This window comes from Acinonyx jubatus, chromosome C1 (genome assembly GCF_027475565.1).
Source record: "Acinonyx jubatus isolate Ajub_Pintada_27869175 chromosome C1, VMU_Ajub_asm_v1.0, whole genome shotgun sequence".
NCBI lineage: Eukaryota > Metazoa > Chordata > Mammalia > Carnivora > Felidae > Acinonyx > Acinonyx jubatus.
This window is the reverse complement of record NC_069381.1, coordinates 136,962,174-136,985,609: the sequence shown is the minus strand read 5'-3', so window position 1 is coordinate 136,985,609 and position 23,436 is coordinate 136,962,174. Positions and strand designations below refer to the sequence as shown.

Genomic DNA, 23,436 nt, shown 5'->3' with positions numbered 1-23,436 from the left:
AGTCCTGCTTCTGGGCCACTCTCTAATATCTGTTTATTGTTTATTGCATCTCATTCTGCACAGCATCTGCCTCGTTTAGTTGCAATTCTTACTTATTCCTATCTCTTCCTGTACGTCAGATTTTTAAATTTAAAAAAAATTAATGTTTATTTTTGAGAGAGAGAGAGTCAAAGCGTGAATGGGGGAGGGGCAGAGAGAGGGAGACACAGAATCTGAAGCAGGCTCCAGGCTCTGACCTGTCAGCTCAGAGCCTGACATAGGGCTGGAACCTACAAACCACTAGATCATGACCTGAGCCGAAGTTGAACTCTGACTGAGTCGCCCAGGTGCCCCCCCTGCACTTCAGATTCGATTCTCAGCATTGGGTTTCCAGATTATGGCCTTACACTCCTCAGCACAGATTCTGGGTATCTGCCTTCATACTTGGTAGTTCTCCCTGGCTATGTAAAACAAACAAACAAACAAACAACAACAACAAAAACACACACACACACACACACACACAAAACTCATGAAAAAGTTTGGCAAGCTAATCTTTTTATCATCAAGAGGACAAACAAAAACTACACAGCTAATCCTTAGCACATCTTTGTTTTAATTTTATTAGCTGAGAATTGTGATGTAATCTGTTCTTCTACTTTATGATATTTTTTCATTGAGGAAAGAGGAACCAAATGAAACTTTTTCATTATACATATGATGCTTTACTTGAAAGTCAGTCACCTGTGTACATGCTTTAATTCATTCAATGCTTTCCTTTCAGAGTTTTATTTTTACACAGAAGTCTTAAAGGGTGAACTAGCTTCTTCTACATTGAGAGAATATGGCTTCCTGAATGTAAAAGCTGACTTTTTGTTAGAGATGCTCTATACCAAATTGACATATGATAAAATTAACTTCTCCTGATGAACATAATTTTATAATGCTGATTCTAGATACTATTTTATTTTTTAATAAATTAGCAGAGTTCACTCAAAATTAGGAAATAAAAACTAATTGCACCTTATTGGGGTTAGATTTCAAAATTAGCAGATTAGTATACTTCTAAATGCAAGGTAAATAATGGTGGGGGCCAAAATCCACGATGAGTCACAAAATTTTAAATGAACAATGATTACGTGTGCATTTTTAACTGGAAAGGAAAGCATTATGTTTAATATTTGAATCTTTTTAAACAGTATTTTAATGCCAGCTTAAAAAATGATTGTGCAGACTTTCAGATACCTTTTAAAATATCAGCAATATGAAACAGTGGGCATCCTGTAATTCTAGCATGTGGAATCAGAATGTTTCCAAGGTTTCAAAGTAAATATCAGCAATGCAGCAAATTCTACCTCGATTTTCAATATCTAGGTCACATGGACCACTTTGAATACTGTGAATAGGAAAAAAAAAACAAGCAGGAAGATTTCTGTAGAGCTACCAAGAATTCATAACATTCAGATTATGACAAAAAACATATCATGGTTTTTAAAGTAATAATTCCTATATAATATAGAGAATAGTGCCTTAAAATGAATATCTGATCTATTATATAAACTAAATAAACCTTTGAAGAGTATTATATTCTTAAATAAATATCTTTTGTTTTTACTGCTCCCTCAGATGTGTGTGTGTGTGTGTGTGTGTTTGTGTGTCTCCATCTGAATAGTCAGGAACAGAGAAGAATACTGAAAATAAATGTATTGTTAACTAAAAAGCACATGCAATTTAGGAAAAGTCCTGCCATAATTAGCAGTAATCAGAAATTCTAACTTCCATTTACAATAAAGGCAAATAGGTATGGTAATAATGATATCTGAAAGTGCAATCTTTTTATTTATATGAAAGAGATATAGAAGGTTGACAATATACTTTAATTATGAAAAGTGCACAGTGGTTTTGTAATTTCTCTTCTCCATAAACATATAGTTGCAGATATTTGGAGCCTAGAATTGTCTTTACTGTAGTTTTTATTATTTTCCTTGAAATCTACTGAATTCATTAATTATGAATTTAAAATTTCTCCTTGTCCCTTTCCCAAGTTATTATGTGAAACACAGAAAGTGAAGATGGGAGACTCTAACTCAGCTACCACTTACAATTTTTATACATATATAGTTCTTTTCATGAGAGACAGAAATGAAAGCAACTTGACTGAGTGCATTTTTCTTAATCTATTTGATAACACTAGAGGGAAATCACATATGCATCAGAGCAACAATTAAGATGGGAAATGCTGAAAAACTACATTTAAATGAGTAGGATTTATAGAGATAGAGTTTTAATAAAGATATTATTTATATTACAAAGACTTGGTTATAATCAATGTATATTATTTAACAATACTAAGCCTTGCAAGTATCTTTTAATGAAGCACATCAAGGAGCTGCTTAAGACTGCCAGGAAGCAGAAAAAACACTGTTTACATGTAACATACCATTAGTTAGCTGGAGTTTTCTTTAAGGCCTCAAAATTTTCATACACATACTGGCTAGAGGATTTGGATTAAAGAATTTACTATAGTTACAGAGATATTTCAGAGGTGGTTTAAAAATGGGTCGATAGTCCTAATATGAAAACCCACAGTGAATATACTCAGCAGGAAAAAACTGAGAGCTTTTCTCCTAAGGTCAAGAATAAGACAAGGATGTCCACTCTCACCACTTCTTTTCAACATAATAGTGGAAGTCGTAGCTTCAGCAATCAGACAACAAAAAGAAATAAAAGGAATCCAAATTGGTAAGGAACAAGTCAAACTTTCACTATTTGCAGATGACATGGTATTATATATAGAAACTCCACCAAAAACTACTAGAACTGATAAATGAATTCAGTAAAGCCTCAGGATACAAAATCAATGTACAGAGATCTGTTGCATTTCCATATATTAATAATGAAGCAGCAGGAAGAGAGATTAAGAAAACAATCCCATTTACAGTTGCACCAAAAGTAATAAAGTTTCTAGGAATAAACTTAACTAAGGAGGTGATAGACCTGTACTCTGAAAACATTAAAATATTGATGAAAGAAATTGAAGACACAATGAAATGGAAAGACATTCCATGCTCAAAGATTTAAAGAACAAATGTTGTTAAAATGTCTATACTACCCAAAGCAATCTACAGATTCAATGCAATTCCTATCAAAATACCAAACATAGCATTTTTCACAGACCTAGAACAAACAATCCTAAAGTCTATATGGAACCACAAAAAATCCTGAACAGCCAAAGCATCTTGAAAAAGCAAAGCCAAGCTGGAGACATCACAATTCCAGACTTCAAGTTACATTACAAAACTATAGTAATCAGAACAGTATGGCACTAGTACAAAAGTAGACACACAGACCAAGAGAACAGAATAGAAAATCCAGAAATAAACCCACAATTATATGGCCAATTCATCTTCAACAAAGCAGGAAAAGATATCCAATGGGAAAAAGACAGTTTCTTCAATAAATGGTGCTGGGAAAACTGGACAACTGCATGCACAAGAATGAAACTGGAATACTTTCTTACACCAGACACAAAAATAAACTCAAAATGGATTAAATACCTCAGTGTGATACCTGAAACCATAAAAATCCTAGAAGAGTGGACAGGCAGTAATCTCTCTGACATTGACCATAGCAACACTTTTCTAGATATGTCTCCTGAGGCAAGGGAAATAAATACAAGCAAAAATAAACTATTGGGACTATGTCAAAATAAAACGTTTCTGTACAGTGAAGGAAACAATTAACAAAACTAAAGGGCAACCTACTGAATGGGGAAAGATATTTGGAAATGATATATATGATAAAGGGTTAGCATCCAAAATATATAAAGAGCTAATACAACCCAACACCCCAAAACACAAATGATCCATTTGAAAAATGGGCTGAACATATGAACAGATATTTCTCCAAAGAAGACTACAGATGGCCCACAGACACATGAAAAGATGCTCAACATCACTCAGCATCAGGGAAATGAAAATCAAAACCACAAGGAGATACCACCACATACCTGTCAGAATGGCTGAAATCAAAAAATGCAAACAAAATGTGTAGGCAAGGATGTGGAGAAAAAGGAACCCACTTGCACAGTTGGTGGGAATGCAAACAGTGGGAAGCCATTGTGGAAAACAGTATGGAGGTTTCTCAAAAAGTTAAAACTAGAACTACCCTATGATTCAGTAATCACACTACTGGACATCTATCCCCCAAATACAAATGCACTAATTCAAAGGGATACATGCACCCCTATGTTTATAGCAGCATTATTTATAATAGCCAAATTATGGAAGCAGCCCAAGTGTCCACTGATAGATGAATGGATAAAGAAGACATGGTGTGTACACACACACACACACACACACACACACACAATGGGATATTATTTGGCCATAAAAAAGAATGAAATCTTAGCATTGGCAACAACCTGGATGGAGCTAGAGAGTATTATGCTAAGTACAATAAGTAGTCAGAGAAAGACAAATGCCATATGATTTCCCTCACATGTGGAATTTAAGAAACAAAACAAACAAGCAAAAGAAAAAGTGAGAGAGAGAAACCATGAAACAGACTCTTGACTACAGAGAACAAACTGATGGTTATCAAAGGGGAGGTTGTAGGGGGAGGATGAGTGGAATAGGTGATGGGGATTAAAGGAGTGCACTTGCTGTGATGAGCACTGGGTGAAGTATGGAAGTGTTGTATACCTGAAACTGATATAACACTGCATGTCAATTAAACTGAAATTAAAATAAAAACTTAATAAAAAAATAAAAATAAAAATGGTCCCGGGGCGCATGGGTGGCTCAGTCGGTTAAGTGACCAACTCTGACTCAGGTCATGATCTCGCAGTTTGTGGGTTCGAGCCCTGCGTCGGGCTCTGTGCTGACTGCTCAGAGCCTGGAACGTGTTTCAGATTCTGTATCTCCTTCTCCCTCTTCCCCTTCCCTGCTTGCACTCTGTCTGTCTCCCTCTCAAAAATAAATAAACATTACCAAAAAAAATAATAATAAAAACAAAGGTCCCATAGGACAAAGAAAAAAGGGAAAGAATGAACATTATATATTTTATCTCATTTTAGTTATCACTGCCAACCTATAAAATAGTTATTTTCATCCTCATATCTGTCAACTTACTGCAAATAAAAGATTATAACCTTCTAGAAGTTAATGGTTGGTTTAAGACAAATTTAGTGCTATTCCATGCAAAATCACATTTATATTCAATGATAAGGTATCGAGTGATAGATGGAAACACTACTAGAGTAGTTAGAGATTCAATTACTTCTGAAGAAAGTCACTTTTGGCCAGGGGAATTTTATGCTAAATATATATAAAACATATATATTTTATGATATAATAATATATAAATATGTATATATTTATATATAACATATATATTTTATAATATAATATAAATATATAATAATACATATATTTTGCTTTCAGTAGGAGAAAGTAACTTGTTTCTAGATGATTGTATTTTGTTAAATATTAACCCATTTATTTATTTAAGAATATACTATTTACATCAGTATTTTAATAAATAGTTTTATTACTATATCTTGGGCTTATACCACTTTTATGTAAGTAGTATAAGAATCACAGTTAATTGTAGGAGAACCTAGTCTGTTAGTTGATGTTGCTATAAGTTAAATTTTAGAGAGTGATCTTTAAAAATAATTTTCTTAATGTTTATTTATTTTTGAGAGAGAGAGGGACAGTGAGCAAGTGGGGGAAGGGCAGAGAGAGAAGGAGACACAGAATATGAAGCAGGCTTCAGGCTCTGAGTTGTTAGCCCAGCGCCTGTGGGCGGGGCTTGAGCCCACGAACTGTGAGATCATGACCTGAGTGTAAGTCAGACACTTAACCAACTGAGCCACCCAGATGCCCCAAAATGATCTTTTTAAAATGACATTTTATCTGGTCATTTTTTTGACTAGAAATTTTCAAGGCATTCTAAAGATGGTAAGATCATACATGGTTTTGCTTCTTTTAAGACCTACTAAAATGATAGTACAGGAATAAAAAATAAGTAACACCACAATGGCTGGGCCATCAACAGATGAGAGATTTTGAAAAATTAATGTGAGCTAGAGAACAGAGAAAAACTGCAGCCAAGGGGCACAGGAAACCACAGCCTAGCAGACATAGAGTGATAAATGTTTATTTATTTTTGAGAGAGAGAGCACAAGGAGGGGAAGGGCAGAGAGAAAAGGAGACAGAGGATCCAAAAGTGGGCTCTCCACTGACAGCAAAGAGCCCAATGTGAATCAAACCCACAAACCGTGAGATCATGACTTGAGCTGAAGTTGGATGCTTAACTGACTGAGCCACCCAGATGCTCCAAAAAAAGGGAAGTTTAAAAGGACTTCCAAGTAATATCCTCAGGGACAGCGAGCAGACATCAGATCCACAAAATAGTAATAATGACAATAATTATAATAATAATTATAATAGCAAATACATATAAGACTTACTCAATTCCAGATTTTATTCCCAGGGTTTTATGTTTATCAGCTCATTTACTCAGGGTTTTATGTTTATCAGCTCAGCTCAGAACTCTGAGATAGGTGTACTATCATTATCTCCATTTCAGGTTAAGGCAGAGACACAGAATTTAAAGTTGCTTAAGATCACAGACTTAAGCGTGGGAGACTGGGATTCAAACTCAGTCTGGCTCCAGAATCTACCCTTTTCAACTTAAAATAAATAAAAATAAACAAAAACTCCAGAGAATATGAAAGACTCAGAAAATAAAACAAAATTTTATATTTCAACCTTCCTACAAATCTCTTTTTGGGGGGTTTTGTTTTAGAATGAAGAGCACTGCAAATGGAAACAGATTTGAAAAGAAACAGAGAGTATCATAAGAAAGATGATCATTAGATGTTCAGCTACGTAGTCCTTCACAGAATGACAGATATTACAGAAAGAAAGAAGAAAAACAATAAAGAAGGAAGGGAGGAAATTACTAAAGAAATAATGCAAGATAACTTTCTAGGAATGAAACTCCTTAGATGAAAATGCTCACTGAGTTCAACAGTAAAATATGGACAGAAAAAAGCCAAGACACATCATCAGGAATTGAAAAGCACCAAGGAAAACCAAGATGGGGCCTGAAAGTTGTCAGAGGGAAAACGAGCTGCAGGCTTAGGCTGGTGTTAATGAATTTTAGAAAACTTTCCAAGCTCAGGGAGAAAATAATTAGTGCTCTAGCATTCCAGAGAAACTAGAATTCAGATGGAAGCAGTTAGGCAGCAAGTGCTTCTCTTCAGCATATTCTTTAAAGGTGGTGCCTTTTCTACAAGTTTAACACAATGATTGTTGAGACTTTTGTAAAAGGAAGTTAGTAGAAGAGGCACAAAATGTCAGTTTTTATATAGTATCTCATGTGGACCAGGCAGTCAAAACTGTGGCACTTAAAAAAAATGTTTATTTATTTTTAATAGACAAGCAGGGGGAGTGGCAGAGTGACAGGGAGACAAGAGGATCTGAACTGGGCTCTGCACTGACAGCACAGAGCCTGATGCGGGGCTCGAATTCACGAACCATGAGACCATGACCTGAGCAGAAGTCGGATGCTTAACTGACTGGGCCACCCAGGCACCCAAAACATGGCACCTTTTAATGTGTTTTCTTCCTTTCGATACTGATGCACACACACCCACCTCTCCCCTTTCCCCCAGTGAGGCCGGTCCCCAGGCCTGTACCTTCTGATGTTAGGACCTGGATACACCTCTAATGAGAGTAAAATAAACAACATTTCAAATATGTGAAAGTTCAAAAAATTTATCATTCAAATATTTTTCATTGAAAGTTGCTGAGGGATATGCTTCATTAAAGGAAGATGTACAATGAAATAGAGAAAAATGTGGGTTGTCTGTCATCATGCCAATGGGAAGAACAGGAAGGAGAAGCCCAAGGATGACAGCTGTGTAGCCAGAGGATGTAATGAGGCTCCAGAAGAGCATTTCCAAGGGAAAAGAATAAAACCAGAGAGAGAGATCACAGCATGTTATATATAATGGAGAGTCAGAAAGAATTGGGGATATGATAAAGAAAAATAATGTACGAAAAACAAAAGCAAATGAAAAATTTTAAGAAAATTGAAAAATTGCCTAAGTCAGGACATATAACCAAAGAAGACTATTTGGGACTATAATCAATCACTAACTAAAATGATTCTGTTATCAGGCACTGTTTTAGCTATCGGGAATATAGTGAGGGAGCAAACAACAAACAAAAATATCAAACAAAAATATCAAACAAATTAGCTGAAGTAGATGGTATTCCTTGCCTTCTTGAAGCTATAGTCAAGAATGGGGAGAATGAAAAGTTAAATGAGGTAAGATATATCATTTGTTTAACAATAAGTGCTATGAAGAAAAACATAACAGGAAAAGTACAGTAAGAATCTCACACAGAGGGGCACCTGGGTAGTTCAGCTGGTTAAGCATTTGAATTTGGCTCAGGTCATGATCTCATGGTTTGTGAGTTTAAGACCCACATCGGGCTGTCTGCTGTCAGCACAGAGCCTGCTCTGGATTCTCTGTCCCTCCTCTCTTCTCTCTCTCTCTCTCAAAATAAATAAACTTAAAAAAAAAAAGAATTCCAGGTAGGGGAGATGCTATTTCCAATAAGATGTCCAGGAATGGCCCTACTGACTGGCTGCCAGTTGGTTTGAGTATTTAAGGAAGAGAAGGATCAGACAGTGCAGTCATCTGGGTAATGGATGTTCAGGTGGAGGACACAGCAAATGCAAAGAGCCTTTCCACACAATAATGCAAATACTTGATTTTGGTTATAAAATAGATATAAATGGCATCAATTTTAGAGATACAAAAGTGAAAGAACTGAGGACGGAATCACAGAGAAGGTGGGTGCACTGGGTGCACTAACGTCCTTGTCTGACAACAGGGGACAATCCCAAAGCAGCATCTATGGTTAAAGGTACTGGTTTATTATCCACAGTTACAACAGAGAAATCAAAGAAAGATAAAACTAACTGAGGAACAAAAGAGAAAAGGTAGAGGTAGGGTAGAGTGAGTGAGTGAATGTATAATGCCTCTTTTATTTATGTGTATGATAATAGATGATACCTAAAAGTGACAAAAAATCTGAGGTGAAAGCAAATGACATTGACCTGAATAAATGAAGATATCAGAAGGAAAAGTGGAAAGAGAGGTGAGGCATAAGTGGGAGAAGTTGGATCACAGAACTGTTGATTTTAACCATGTGCACAAATTTGATTTAAACCATCCACCCCCCAACACCCCCTGCCACACACACACACACACACACACACACACACACACCCTTTGGAGGTCTCCCATTACTTGTAGGATTAATATCAAAATCCGAAACAAGGCCTCCGGGGGCCCTTCCTCTCTCACCAGCCTCACCTCTTTCTCCCTCCCCCACACTCTCTGCTCTAGCCACACTTCCCTTCAGTTTCCTGAGCAGGCAAGGCCCTCTAAGCTTCTGAAGCCTCTGTCTATGCTATTCCCTCCATCTGAAATGTTTCTGGCCCAATATTCCCACTCCTGGACTGACTTACCCATCTGGTCTAGTAGGTACAAGAGCCTAGGGCTCACAATAATACTCTTAGGGGTCCACAAAAAAGCTTTCTTTTAAAATAAGGGGAAAAAACCCTTTTAGGTCAAAGAAAATATTTTAATATACAATATTAACATACTTCTCTCTATACCAGTATAAATGCAAATCTCAATTTTTAATATTGTTTATGGAGGAAGGGACCCACAAAAGCAAAAGTGTCTAGGGCCCACCAAAATCACTGTGTGGCCCCCTTGGTCTCCAATTCCCCAATTCTACTGCCAGCGTGAATCTTCTCATCCCTTAGCTCCCAGCTGAAACACTCCTTCTTCAGGGACTCTGCCTGATTCTCCAGGCAATATGCGGTCCCTATGTATATTCTCCCATCACTTTGTAATATGGAAACAAACTAAATAATTGTGTAAATTTACATTTAATGAAATCAGGAACTGTGTCTACCTCGTTTACTGCTATATATTCCCAGAACCAAGCCTTGTATTCACTGATATGAGACTCTGAAGGACTCAGAATTTTCTACTGTGGTTCTCTCAAGTCCTTGTTCACTTTTCTGATCCTAGATTTACTACTGATTAGTCTCTGATTGACTCAGTTTCTTCATTTTAAAAATAGGAATAATAATGGGAGTTATGAGTTAGAATAGTGCCTGACACACAGTAATAACATTCTTCATGTTATCAGATAATTACTCCTACACTACCATTTTTAAAATTACTATTATCATCATCATTATTATTTCATACACTGGGTGAATTAGGTAAATATTTTGTTTTGTTAATTTCCTCCCTTTTACTATCTCTTATGTAAATATGCTTTTAAAAGTTGTGGATGCCATTTTAACAACTTAACTCACAAGGTTTTAGGAAAAGAGCAAATAGCTGTAAAGACAGAGGAGAACTGAAGTTTTGGTAACTGAAAATACATAATTATCCATGAAATCAAGACTTCGGGGCTTTCAAAATATCCACACCCACCAACTCATAATTTTACATAAGATCAGGCTAGAAGAATACTTTAGCAAAGTATAGTACATCAGAATTCTCTCAAACACAAATTTCCAAGAAAATCTAATAAAAATGAGAGGTTGAATTTATTATCTTAAAAAAATCTTACCTATTTCCCTCAAATAGATGCTCTGCAGAGTTGAAAACAATTTTCAATAGTGATATTACTTTCTTAGAGTTATAATTTTTTATACATAATTCCTTCTGCAGGTAAATAAAAATACCCCAAAGCAGTAAAAATAAAATAAAGCAACAGTAACTGAAAAGCCTACCAAGGGTTTTCATTTTGGTAAACATTTATCTCACCATCTAAGCTTCAGACTCCTGATATGACCCTCGGGATAATAGGACAGACTCAGGTTTGATTCCCTCTGGTATTTCAACCAATACTGTGTACAACCTGAGGACCGTTTTTTTGAGGATAAATGACTAGCTAGGAAGACTAAAGTCCCGAGGCTTTGCCTGGGGCCTATAATCTCACCTAATCATTATTCACAATCCCCCAGAAAAGCCTCGAGCTAAAATTGTGATTGCTATTTAGAACTAAACTTGCAAATTCATTTTTGAAAATCTTTTCTTCTTTTGTGATTTCATTTTTTTGTTTAATTCATGACCACCTTTAGATATCAACTATAGCAAGCATTAAAACCTAGAGCAATAGTCCATCTGTTTTGAGTGTTGCTTTCTTTACTAATTTATAAAAAGATATTTTAATAGCAAAAATGCCTAAGGACTACATTGCGTAATACATGCAACTAAAAATGTAAAGTCCTTAAAGGGGATATGAAAAGCAGTGATAATGGAGAAGAGTTCTGTAAATTTAGAATTTTGTAATACAGTTCTCATAAGCCATTTTCAATTTGAAAAGCCAAAATAATTTTTATAAATGCAAAGATGAATTGAAGGATGCAATATCCTCTGAAAATCAGGGAATAAGCTAGAGTCAAGCCATACCACAAATTTCTTTAACTAACCTTTCACTTTTTTTTTTTTTTACTTAGGATGTAAAAAATACTTCTTGCTATCTATCCTGCCAAAATGTTCCACTCTTGCTTATTTCTAGGATTGGCCATTGCAATCCTCTCTCTGTTCTTCCACTAATTCTACTTTATTTAATAGTGACATATAATTTCTTACTGATGATAACACTTAAGAGTCTCCTCTCTTAAAAACAGCAATTAAGAGTGAGGGCTGTTAAGTCTCAGACTGCCTAGACTAGAGTCAGATTCCTTATCTCTATAAAGGGGATAATAATAGTTGTTACTTCAAAGTATATTGTGAAGATAAGTGAGACAAATGACTTAAAGTATTTAGTAGATTGTCTGGTACATAATAAGTACTCATAAATGTTAGTTATTGTTAATAATGAAGACTTTTTAGAACCTTTTCTTTACTTCTTAAAGGTCTCCTGAGAAAACAAAACACATTTTCTTGACTTTGGACAAACTTGAGCTAAACTCTTTTTTCTTTTGTTTTCTCCTTTATAAAATGAAATAATCTGACAATATTAACCCAAAGGTCTTTCTTAACTGTAAAAACTTACATAATTTTATTTAGCTATGGCTAAGGTTCAGACTTATTTTCCTTTTCTGTTTTTAATGTGCATGGACAATTCTTTTTCTGGTTGAGACTAACTTTTCTTCTTTGATTAAGAACTACATCTGATGATATTCTGTACCCCTACTAGCCCTAGGAATCATGGGGTATTTTCCCAATTTCCTATGTGAGGTACCATATTCACAATCAAACTCTACAGAAGCCCCTAAGAAGGTATTGCTTTCTTCTGAACTGATACTTTAAAAGTGAATCAGATATTAATTACATGTAATATGTAAAATTGTGTTCTACGTAATCCAAGGATTAAACAAAAAATTGTTATGTTTTTGGAGAGGCATATGTAAAGTTTTATTCAAAAATGTTAACTTATATGGCTAAAATGAAGTACACAAAATAAAAACAAAACATCATATCCAAACATTAAAAAATGAAAAAATAAGAAAACATAATTGTATCACATGTGATTTGTAGTGTTGATAGTCTTAATATGATTCTTCATTCTTATCAATAAAGAAAAAGCCTCAAAGACCACCAAGAATAATTTAGAATGGGGCATAAGTGACATAGGCATGAAAGAAATATAAAAGACAAATAACAATATGCAAAGATATACATTTTACTAGTAATCAAATAAATGAAAATTAGAATGCCATATACTTTTCTCATTTCAGATTTATTTAAATTGAATACCAATGGCATTGGTTAATACCAATGGCAAAATTACAGAGAAAGTGGCACTCTGATGCACTGTTGGTGGAAATGCAAATTGGTAGAGCCTTTCCATATATTTCCCCTTTGATCTCCCAATTCCATTTAAAAGAATATACCATAAGCTAGCATTTTCCAAAGTGTTCAGTGGGATGTTGATATGTTTTGATGTTATTTTGTGTGTGTGTATGTAAAAGTCTAAATTTAATTTTAAATGTAAATGTATACAATGGCATTCAAAAACTTTTCTTTCCCTTTTTTTTAAATAAAATTTATTTTTCAGAGAAGTTTTAGGCTCACAGCAAAACTGAGTGTTAAGTATAGCAATTTCCCATATTGTCCCCTGCCCCCATACACCACAGTTTCTCCATCCTGTAGACACATGTTATCTTAAGAAAACATTCTATAGTCAAATAAGTTTGATTTCTCAGACCTTTGTTACTACTATACATAGGTATTCTCCAAGATGGTGAACAGTGGTTCTTTATGTTATAGGCCATGGAATCCTCTTATCAGAGAGCATGCTTAGGAACTAAGAGTCTGCAACACTTACTTTTTTGGAAACTGTCCTAAAAAATCACTAGACACAAATGCAAACATGTATGTACAAGAATATTCACTGAAGTCATATTTAACACAGGAAAAAACCTGGAAAGATTCCATATACTCAATAATTAGAAAGTGGTTACATAATTTATGTTATGTTCTTAAACGGGAATATTATATAACCATTAATAATGGAAATGCAGATGATATTTACTCACATTACACATAAGGTAATAAGTTGCTAAGTAAAGAAGCAATCTAGCCAAAGAACATTTATATCCTATTGTTACCAATCTTAATCATAATATTATATGGATACATATATTATACATTGTATACAAATATATCAATGAATTCAGAAAGACATACAACAAAATATAAAGAGTAGTTATCACAAGGTGATAGATTACTATACCTTTCTGTTTGTCTTATCTTTTTTCTTAATGAACATCTATTAATTTTATAATAGAAATATTTTTTAAAGGCAATGTGTTTATACGTCTTAACTGTTTGGAGACATCTGGCATTTTATTCTTTAGGTGTCAGATGCTTTTCATATTTAACAAAAATTAAGTTCACAGTCAAGAAAACTATAATTATATAAAGAATTCATACAGAAAAAACATAATTCCTACCTTCTGGAGAGAAACTGATAAAAACATAACAAGTGCTGTGAGAGCCAGCAGCGTAATGGAGGCAGTAAATCTCTAGATGCTCTATGCCTTTATGAGTCCCTATAAGGGAGTACCTCTTCTCTCTGTAACACAAATAACATAAACACACAAATTTATTTAAAGGAGCAGCTGAATGAAAATCATCCTTAAGTATAGCTTGGAGCTATACAGGCTGCCTGTTTCCAGGTGTGATCTCACAGGTAAACAGTTAGAAATATTACCACTTAGTCTCTTTATGACCTTGGAAAAGTTACTTATCTTCTCCAAGCCTCAGTTTCCTCATCTGTAAATGGGGATAAGGATATAACCAACTATAAAGATTAATATTCATAAAGTATTCAGAACAGTGCCAGATACTGTTGCTACATACGTGGTTTCTACAAATAAATACCTGAGTGGGATTGATTGTATTAATAGAGACCCTCCACAGAGCACATTACTATTAGTGATATTTTACTTCTGTTAACATCTCAAGTAATTCTCATCTCAATCCTGTAAAGTATTGTTATTATTACAAGCTAGCCCTCAGCTTGTATACCAGAAACTTGATTTTATCAACTCCCTAAACTGATACAAACAAACTCACAAACTGATCAATTTAAAAGAGAACCCCTTCCCTCTCCACCCCCTCCCCAAATGATATCCATTGAATAAAATACTATGTACTAATATCTGGTCTATGTAAGTACTGAACCACTTAGACATTATCTGATTAGTATAAAATTAAAGCAAGGAGAATTAAAAACTCATATTGGATCTTTCATTAAGCCATAGTTGTATGATATGCTTTTCTATAGTGTTACTGTAGAAACATTGGTAGGAAAACCAATTTCCTCGTATTCTTGGTATGATACCTTGAGAAGGCACGGCATCACCAATGAAGTATTCTTGCCAAGAATATTCAATCTGAATCTAATAATAAAAGAAATTTTTAGAAAAAAATCTAAATTAAAGGACATGTTGCAAACATTGGCCCAGACTTAAAAAATATCAGTGACATGACACAAAGAGGCTGGGAATTTTTTTTAGATTAAAGGAGATTAAGTGGATATGACAAGTGAATAAAATGCATGATCCTTAATTGGATCTTGGATTGGAGAAAAAAAGACAGCTATAATTACTGGACAACTGGGAAATCTAAACTGCAGACTTAAAAAATCTCTATCGGTTAATAAATTTAAAATTAACTTAGGTGGTTTGTACCTGCAGATAAAATTATTCATTAATTCATTTATATTCATCACGATGTGTTAAATACCTATTCAGTGTGATAGGCCTGAAGATGACAAAAATTCCTGCAAGTAACAAACCCTAAAATACAGATATGGCTTAGCCAAAGAGGTCAGGTGAACTCAGTCTGGCAAGTTAGCAAATGAAGGTATGTAGCTAAACTACTTATCTGTTATATTTGAGACTCTGACCATCTTCCTACTGAAGTATTCTTCTTTCTAATGGAGGGGAAAATTTCAGAATGTTAGAGCAGGTCACTGCTGCTTCATGCTGCCTTTAGTAAGGTTCCACAAGAAAGAGAGGCACATCAGGAAGCAGAGAAGGGAAAAAAAAGATAGCTTTGCCAAAAGAGCTACTTTCTGTCTGTGGCTGAGAATCAGATCATCTGAAGCCTGGCAGGTTGAAAAAGCCAAATTATAAATGTTTTATGATCAACTTTTACTTATTTTTGAATAGGCTATTTTCATGATGTAGAATTTGAAAGGTACAAAGAGGCAGTGAAACTTTCTCTTCCACTCTTGTCCCCAAGACAAGACTGTTTTCCCTCCTCAGAGGCAACCTCTGTTAACAGATTCATGTATTCCTCCAGAAATGTTTAATGCATTGCGAATCTACAGTTATATTTACAGAAGCAGAGCAGGTTATACACTCTTCTACAGCTTGCTTTCTTCATAGTATGTTTTGTCAATTGATCATCTCGGTACCTATAGAGTTAATTTTATTTTATTTTTTAAATTTTTTAACATTTATTTATTTTTGAAAGAAACACAGCATGAGTGGGGGAGGGGCATAGAGAGAGGGAGAGACAGAATCTGAAGCAGGCTCCAGGCTCTGAGCTGTGAGCGCAGAGCCTGACACGGGGTTCAGACCCACGGACCGCGAGATCATGATCTGAGGTGAAGTCAGACGCTTAACCGACTGAGCCACCCAGGCGCCCCGCAGATTTTTCTTAAGCAAAGGAAATAAGATACTGGCCACCAGGAGGAAAGGAGCATTGAGATGTCTAAGTGTAGAGTACTGAAGATAATAACTAAGGAATGTACCTGGGAGGATTTTCTTGAAGACTTCTTTGGATTCTAAGCATGCCAGTGTATTGTGGCAGAGCATCTGAAAAGTTATTGAAGCCTCTGCCATGAGAGGGGTGCAAAAGTGGCTAACACTGAGTTGGCAGACATAAAGGAGACTGAGGTTTGAAGAAACAGGGCAAAGAGTACAGGGTCCTTACAACTGGAGACTGTGGCAAGAATTATGGCAGTAGATCCCGTATATGAAGTCCAGAGGCCAAGCAAGAGGAATTATGTCTTGGTGGATGCTGGTACATGGTGCCGAAATGTCAAGGGTCAAGCAATAACTCAGAGGAGACAAGCAAGCAGAGAGAGGGGTATGGAAACCCACACTCATCCATTGATGACAGGATGGTATGAGCCTCCCTGGAACCTGGAGAAGTAGAAGGGAAGGAGAAAATCCTTCTAAACTAAGGGTAAAAATCTTGGTTTAAAGCCTAAATTGATTCAATTTTACTTCAGAAGTAACCAACCAACTACCAATTGGTAAGATTAATTCTTCCTTTATCTGTGGAAATGGTCAGGGGACAGTGACATACAGGTATTAAGTATAACACATTGTTTGGCCCATGGTTGGTGGACTTAATTTCTCTAAAGTTAAAACTATGTTGCCCAGATTTTGATTTGGAAAATTTGACCATCTTTTTAAAATTTTTTTATTTTTTTAATGTTTATTATTTTTGAGAGAGAGAGACAGCAAGCGGGGAAGGAGCAGAGAGAGAGACAGGGAGACAGAATCTGAAGCAAGCTCTAGGCTCTGAGCTGTCAGTACAGAGCCCGATGTGGGGCTCGAACCCACGAACCACAAGATTATGAACTGAACTGAAGTTGAACGCGTAACCAACTGAGCCACCCAGGCGCCGCTGGAAAATTTGATCATCGTGTCATATGTCATTAATATACAAGATTGTGCTCTGTAAAATAAGGCTCCTAGATACTGTTATCAGGCTGATGGAGTAATAAACATCCCCATATGCCATGAAGGAAGCAGGTCTCTGTCATAATAAAAGCATTTAAATATAAAATACAAACATAAACAGCACTCCTCTCAAATATACCCTAAGACTGAGGATAAGGATTAGATATAGTTATTCCCCATTTCCCCCAAATAGATATTATCTTTTTTAAAAAAGGTATTTATCTTCAATCTAACAAATGTTAAAAAGAAACTACTTGGTGGATAATAAAAACATATTGATTTCTGATTAAAGAGGTAGATTGAACATACACATTTAACTACATTCCTTTTTAAAACTATACTAAAATACAATTTAGTATTAAAATTTTTATTCAAAAGCATAAATGAATGAAGAAAAGGAGAGTGAGAGATGAATTACAGTAACAAAAATTTGGAAGCTAGACGACAGAAGGATGGCAGCTGACTGACAGCTGATTCAAACAAGCAATTCATTTTAGGTAGTAGGTAAAGGCAGGAAGCAATTTCATTTGTACTACAGTTTCCACAAAAACTTGGGAACTGGTGGCACCCAAACTTGTGGAAATGAGTTAAGTAAGAGCAAACCTAGTTAGAAATCTATTTAAGAATTAGTCTTTTGCATTGTCTCTCTACCATTCACAACTGAACAAGTATGCCTCCCTCTCTCACCCTGGAAGAAGAGTTAATATTTACTCTTTGAAGTGTATAAAACAGAAGATTCCCAAAACTGGGAAATTTTGAAGAATTCTGGAGGGTAGAGTACTGTATTTAAAACAGAATTGAATGAAATTTTATATGATAAATATCAAGACTCCCAAGTCCTCTTCTACTAGGTTTGCAGAATGCTAGTAGCCCATCATAAAACTGGAGAGTGGAAGAGTCTCCTTTGGTGAATAAAACTGGAATTTAAAAAAATGGTGCTCAATGAAATGATATTGGAGGTTCCTGAACAAATAAGCATATTCAGATCTAGGGAATCCATAGTCATTAAGCTCCAGTTACGTGTTATCCTGGCATCCCCCTTTCTTACTATCTGAAATATGAACCGGGACAGCCAATGACCGCTAGACATCTGGGGAAAGCTCCTAACATGAAAGATGGAGACTAAAACAAAACGAAACCAAAACCAAAGCCAAAACAAACAGAAAATAGAAAAAGGAAAGAGAATTAAAAAAACAAAACCCTATGTTTAAAGAGATAAGAACTGCATCCATGAAACAAAAACACACTGCTTTATTTATTTTTTAAGTTTATTTATTTATTTTGAGAGAGAGTGAGTGAGAGAGACAGCAGGGCAGGGCGGAAGGAGGAGAGAGAGAGAATTCTAAGTAGGCTCCTCACTCTCAGCACAGAGTTCGATGTAGGGCTTGAACCCATGAATCGTGAGATCATGACCTGAGCTGACACTGAAAGCCAGACACTTAACTGGCTGAGCCACCCAGGTGCCCCCAAAACACATTGTTTTAAAAAAAGAAAAGAAAAAAAAATCCTGGAAACAAGAAACTACTGCTGGGAAACAAAATCATGATAGAAATGCAAGCCTCAACAGAAAGGTTGGAAAATCTCCCAGGAAGTAAAGAGATTAAGAGAAAGAACATAGGAGAGAAAGGATATGAAGATTAGGAGAGCAGTCTAGGATGTTCAACATTCAACTAACAGAAAAAGAGAAAAGAAAATTGAGAAAAAAATCATCAAAGAAATAACTTATGAAAAATTTCCTAAATTAAAGAGCATAAATTTCTACTTTAAAAGGGGTCACTGAGTGCCTGAATGAAAACAGATCTCCAACAGATCACATCATAACAAAATTTTAGAACTCTGTGACAAACAGAAAATTATAAAAGCTCCCGGAAAGGAAAAATATATAAAACAGAAAGTAGAATGTCTCTCAACTTTTCAACACTGAAACTAAAAGACAATAGAGATAGACCATAAAAATTCTGAGAAAATAAATTCCAAACCAGAATTCTGTATTTAGCTAAATATCAATCAAATATCAGTAAAGCAGAAAGACATATTCAGACAGGCAAGACCAAAACTATTGGTAGATATGTTTCTTCAAAATGGGAGAGTAAATGAAGAAGGAAAAGACATTAAAAACAAGAGTTTCAACTCAAAACAGGGACACAAGAAGTCCAAAGGTGATAGTGAAAAGTAATCCATACAACGTGGGACAGAGGTTGCTGTTGAATCAGAAACAAGTACATAAGACACAAGACAAAAGAAAAATGAGACAATCATTAATTTTAGGGAAAACAGACAATTGGAAACATGATGTGGTTCAGCCATGAATTAAGTTTACAAAGATATAAATGTGTTTAATGAAATCTTAAACATCAAAATCATGATATAATTGTATTGAGAAGATGAAATATTTGTGGTGATGGGGTGGGGATATAAAAACTTTAACTTTACTGTTAAAGTAAAGTTTTACTTTACTTTACTTTTAACTTTACTGTTTCCTTACTGGGAAATTAATAGATTATATGCAAAGCTGAAAAAAAATCAAGAAGTAAAAATATAATCGTATTATTTATGTATTTATTTTTATTTTTATTTTTTTGAATGCTTATGACAGCTTTATCATAAATAGCTCCAAACTGGGAACTACTTAAATGTCTATCAATTGGTAAACAGATACACAAATTATAGCGCATCTATACAATGAAATACTACTCAGCAATAAAAAGGAATAATACATGCAACAGAAGAATCTCAAAAGCATTACATGAAGTGAAAGAAGCCAGACACAAACCCTACATATTGCATTATACCATTTCATGACAATCTGGAAAAGACAAAAGTACAGAGACAGGAATCAAATGAGTGTTTGCTACAGGCTGTAGTAAAGGTGGTGGTGGGGGGAGACAGATTATAAAGACACATGAGAACTTGCTGGGGTGATAGAAATGTCCTATAGCCCAATTGTGATGGTTACATTATGTTATACATCTGCCAAAACTCAACACATTATACATTTTAAAATGGTGAATTTTATTGTATGTAAATTATTCCTCAATAAACCTGAATTCATAAGCCATAAAAGGCATTGTAGCTTTCTCCTACTTCTCTCTTGGATCACTCACTCTAAGGGAAGCCAGGTATTGTGAGGACACCCACCACCCTTATGGAGAGGCCCACATGATAAGGAACTGAAACCTCTTGCCAACATGTGAATGAGACACCTTGGAATCTGATCCTCGAGCCCCAAACCTTGAATTAATTGGGGCTGCTGCCCTGGCCGACATCTTGCCTGCAACCTCAATAGAAGTCCTGAGGCAAAACCAACTAGCTAAGCCAGTCCCAAATCCTTGACCCAAAGAAACTGTGGGATAATAAATATTTGTTGTTTTAAGTCACTAAGCCTGGGGTAATAATTGTTACACAATTATAGATAGTTAATATACTGTGAGATGGGGGAATAATCTCAGGTGAAGTTGGTGAAGTGGGTAGAGAGCAGAGATCTTGTAGACTTATAGGCATTGTGAGTACTTCAGATTTGAGTCTTAGTTCAATGGTAAGGCATTGGTAGTTCTATTCAGAATAACAATCACAATTTCACTTTAAGTGTCACTCTACTATGGAGTGGTCAAGAATGGAGGCAGGCAGACCAGTTAGGAGGCCATTGCAGTAGTCTATGTGAGATGATGGTGGTTTAGACTAGGGTGGTGACAGCGGAGATAGATGCATAGAGTCGGGGAAGTAGAGAGGAATCAAAGATGAGTCTAGGGTCTTTTGGTTTGATTAGATGAAATGAGAATAACTATAAAAGGAATATACTGGGAGAAGTGAGGGATGAAAGCCAGTCCCGAAGGACTGTATAAGCATGATGTATTTGTTGCAAATTGTTGCAAATTGCAAAAAGGTCAGTATGGTTGGAGTTTATGGTGACTAAATGGGAGAAGAGAGTGATGAGAAAGGAAGCTGAGAAAACAGGCATGGAAGAAAGATCCTATTTACCACCATAAAGTATCTGGACTTTATGCAGCTAGCCACTGGAAGCCACTCAAAAAAAAATTTTTTTTTAATGTCTATTTATTTTTGAGACAGAGAGAGACAGAGTGTGAGCAGGGGAGGGGCAGAGAGAGAGAGAGAGAGAGAGAGAGAAAGAGAGAGAGAGAGGGAGGGAGACACAGAATCCGAAGCAGGCTCCAGGCTCTGAGCTGTCAGCACAGAGCCTGACATGGGGCTTGAAGTCACGAACCATGAGATCATGACCTGAGCCCAAGTTGGATGCTTAGCCGACTGAGCCACCCAGGCACCCTGCCACTCAAAGATTTTAAGTAGGAGAGTGAATGATCAAATTCACATTTTAGAAAGGTAACTAGCAGCAGCAATAGCTTGGCTTGAAGATGGGAGACATTGGAAAGTAGGAGATATTTTAAATAACTTTCTTATTTTAAGGAAGCAGCAAAGTATAGTAGGAAGAACAAATGGCTTTGGAAGCAGACCCAAATTCAAATCTTTTTAATATTTAAGTTTATTTATTTTGTGTGTGTGTGTGTGTGTGTGTGTGTGTGTGTGTATGTGTGTGTGTGTGTGTGAGAGAGAGAGAGAGAGGGAGAGAGAGAGAGAGAGAGAGAATCTGAAGCAGGCTGTGTGATGTCAGCACAGAGCCCAGTTCAGGGTTTGATCTCACAAACCATGAAATCATGAAATCAGCTGAAACCAAGAGTCAGACACTTAACCAAATGAGCCACATAGGCACTCCTCCAAATTAAAATCTTAACATAGCAAATTTCCATCTATTACAAGTTGAATCGTGTCTCCCCTCCATCTCCAATTCATATGTTGAAGTCCTAACCCTAGTAACTCAGATGTGACTTCATTTGGAAATAGTCATTGCAGTTGTAATTAGTTAAGATAAGGTCATAGTGGAGTAGGATAAGCCCCTAATCCAACAACTGGTATCCTTATAGAAAGAAAAAATTTGGTCATAGACATGCATGCAGAGATAATGCCATTTGAACATGAAGGCACAGATCTACAGGTCAAGGAATGCTAAAGATTACCAACAAATCACTGGAAGCTAAGGGAGAGGCATGGAACAGATTCTTTCTCCACAGTCTTCAGTCTTCAGAGATTCTTTCTCACAGTCTTCAATTATACCCCAGTAACCAACTCTGTTGACACGTTGATCTTGGACTTTCAGCCTTCAGAACTGGCATAACCAATGATGAGGCTCCCAAACACAGTCCCAATTCCAGCCCCCGAACCAGCCACCCCAACTGTGGCAGCCCCAGCCCCAATGAACTTGGCTGCTGTGTCGATGTCCTTTGAAACAGTGCTGGTTTGGAAACTGTGGCTAGGAATAAGTGAGGTCAGGGGACGTGGGGCTGCCCAGCTGCTGAGGCTCTCATCTATCAGTGTCTCTGGTGGTTTTAGTGCCACTGCAGACAGTGATCGGCTCGACAGCTGAGAGGTGCTCCTGACCAAGAAGGGGCAGAGACGAACTTTACACAGGCGTACATTTTCAGGGGATGAGGGACTGTGGCAGGAGAGTTGCTCCCAGTGCAGAGAAGACAGAGACTAATCATATTATTTAGAATGTTCTTTTTCATAAATATAAAAAGAGACAGCTAAAAATAAACTGAAAATGACTGCTTCTGGGAATCAGAAAATTGGTGGAAGGAATTGCAGAGCAGGGGACTGCCTCTGTTTTGTTTTTGTTTTTGTTTTTAAGTTTCATAGGACTCCGTGACTTTTTAAACTATGTCCATGTGTAATTTTTATAAATACAAAACAAAACAAAAAATAGCATAAGATTACCATTAACAATGATCTGTGGAACTTAATAGGTGTTTATAAATTCTTTTTTTTTAAGTATTTTTTTTAAGAGAGGGGAGGGGCAGAGAGAGAGAGAGAGAGAGAGAGAGAGAGAGAGAGAGAGAAAGAGAGAGAATTCCAAGCAGGCTTCGCACTGTCAGTGCAGAGTCCAACGCAGGGCTCGATCTCTTGGATTGTGAGATCACGACCTGAGCCATAATCAAGACTCAGATGTTTAGCTTTCTGAGCCACCCAGGAGCCCTAGGCATTTATAAATTCTTAAGTGTCATTGCATATGAATTGTTGTATTATACAATCGTATAGGGCAAGTTTTTAGAAAAAAAGTGTTGCACCAGACAAACACCTGCTATGGCAGCCAGCAAGTACTTGGCAGGTATTTAA

The 23,436-nt window shown here is 36.1% G+C and overlaps 1 protein-coding gene across 5 annotated transcripts in view; it reads right to left on the bottom strand.

The window, feature by feature from the left end:
- Positions 1-23,436, bottom strand: part of MBD5 (methyl-CpG binding domain protein 5) — a 428,915-nt gene that overhangs the window by 126,078 nt on the left and 279,401 nt on the right. For all 5 annotated transcript variants that reach the window (XM_053215019.1, XM_053215020.1, XM_053215018.1 and 2 more), the window contains exon 3: positions 13,999-14,120. The gene's annotated coding sequence lies outside the window, so the exon portion shown is untranslated. The remainder of the gene's footprint in view (positions 1-13,998; positions 14,121-23,436) is intronic.